Below are 2554 nucleotides of genomic sequence, written 5' to 3'. Positions count from 1 at the left end.
ATCATAAAGTTTTCTAGGGATAGAAACTTCTAGCTCAAGCTTTTCTTCATAGGATTGCATTAAAGCATCAACGATATGTTTAGTAAAAGCTTTATTTTGATCAGAAGCATGAGGAGAATTTAACATGGATTGCAACAGGGAAATACAATCTATCAAAGAGCAATTATCATAATTAAATTCCTTGAAATATAAAATAGTTGGTTCATTGCTATGTAAAGTTTTGACCTCTTCAATCCCACTTTTATTAAGTTTAGCACCAAGATCTAAAAACTCCGAATCATTGGGACGCCTTTTAACTAAAGTTGACTCATCTCTAGTCCCATCTTTATAAAGATTCATATTGGAAAGCAAATATTTAATAGGAGACACATCAATCACTTTTAGATCTTCATCATTATTATCATGAAAACTAGAAGACCACGCTTTCACAAAGCAATCTTTTTTTATCACGCATCCTAGCGGTTCTTTCTTTGCACTCATCAATGGAAATTCTCATTGCTTTGAGAGACTCATTGATATCATGATTAGGTGGAATAGATCTAAGTTTCAAAGAATCAACATCAAGAGAAATTCTATCCACGTTCCTAGCCAACTCATCAATCCTAGCAATTTTTCTTCAAGAAAAGCGTTGAAATTCTTTTGTGAATTCATAAATTCTTTAACACTAGTCTCAAAATCAGATGGAATATTATTAAAATTTCCATAAGAGTTGTTGTAGAAATTACCATAATTATTAGAGGAATTACTAGGGAACGGCCTAGAATTAAAGTTTCCTCTATACGCGTTATTACCAAAGTTGTTCCTACCAACAAAATTCACATCCATAGGTTCATTATTATTCTCAATCAAAATTCACATCCATAGGATCAGAAGAAACACTTTTATTAGCAAACAATTTCATAAGTTCATCCATCTTTCCACTCAAAACATTAATCTCTTCTATTGCATGAACCTTTTTACTAGTGGATCTTTCGGTATGCCATTGAGAATAATTAACCATAATATTATCTAGGAGTTTAGTAGCTTCTCCTAAAGTGATTTCCATGAAAGTGCCTCCCGCGGCCCAATCTAAAAGATTTCTAGAAGCAAAATTCAATCCGGCATAAAATTTTTGTATAATCATCCATTGATTCAAACCATGTGTAGGACAATTACGTGTCATTAATTTCATCCTTTCCCAAGCTTGTGCAACATCCTCATGATCAGACTTCTTAAAATTCATAATATCGTTTCTAAGAGAGATGATCTTAGCGGGAGGAAAATACTTAGAGATAAAAGCATCTTTGCACTTATTCCATGAATCAATACTATTTTTAGGCAAAGAAGAGAACTAAGTTTTAGCACGATCTCTAAGCAAAATCGGAAATAGCTTCAATTTAACAATATCATTATCCACATCTTTCTTCTTTTGCATATCGCGCAAATCAACAAAGTTGTTTAGATGGGTAGCGTCATCTTCACTAGGAAGGCCAGAAAATTGATCTTTCATGACAAGATTCAACAAAGCAGCATTAATTTCACAAGATTCATCATCAGTAATAGGAGCAATCGGAGTGCTAATAAAATCATTGTTGTTGGTATTGGAAAAGTCACATAATTTAGTATTATCTTGAGCCATCGTGACAAACAATCAATCCAACACACAAGCACAGAAGAAGCAAGCGAAAAGAGATGAACGAAAAAGGGCGGATAAAACGGCAAACGTGAAGTGAGGGAGAGGAAAACGAGAGGCAAATGGCAAATAATGTAATGTGAGGGATAAGAGTTTGTGATGGGTACTTGGCATGTCTTGACTTGGCGTAGATCTCCCCGGCAATGGCGCCAGAAATCCTTCTTGCTACCTCTTGAGCATGCGTTGGTTTTCCCTTGAAGAGGAAAGGGTGATGCAGCAAAGTAGCGTAAGTATTTCCCTCAGTTTTGAGAACCAAGGTATCAATCCAGTAGGAGACTACACGCAAGTCGCCTAGTGCCTGCACAAAAAATCAAGAACCTTGCAACCGACGCAATAAACGGGTTGTCAATCCCTTCACGGCCACTTGCAAAAGTGAGATCTGATAAAGATCATAAGATAAATACTTTTGGTATTTTTGTTGTATAGATTGGAAAATAAATATTGCAAAATAAATAGGTAGTAAACGAGAATTATAGATCGGAAACTTATATGATGTAAAGTAGACCCGGGGGCCATAGGTTTCACTAGTGGCTTCTCTCATGATAGCATATATTATGGTGCGTAACAAATTACTGCCGAGCAATTGATAGAAAAAAGCATAGTTATGAGAATATCTAGGCATGATCTTGAATATAGGCATCACGTATGTGTTAAGTAGACCGAAACGATTCTGCATCTACTACTATTACTCCACACATCTACCGCTATCCAGCATGCATCTAGAGTATTAAGTTCGTAAGAACAGAGTAACGCATTAGGCAAGATGACATGATGTAGAGGGATAAACTCAAGCAATATGATATAAACCCCATCTTTTTATCCTCGATGGCAACAATACAATACGTGCCTTGCTGCCCCTACTGTCACTGGGAAAGGACACCA

This window comes from Aegilops tauschii, chromosome 4 (assembly GCF_002575655.3).
Source record: "Aegilops tauschii subsp. strangulata cultivar AL8/78 chromosome 4, Aet v6.0, whole genome shotgun sequence".
Taxonomy (NCBI): Eukaryota; Viridiplantae; Streptophyta; class Magnoliopsida; order Poales; family Poaceae; genus Aegilops; species Aegilops tauschii.
The sequence above is the reverse complement of the archived record's forward strand: the minus strand, read 5'-3'. Positions refer to the sequence as shown.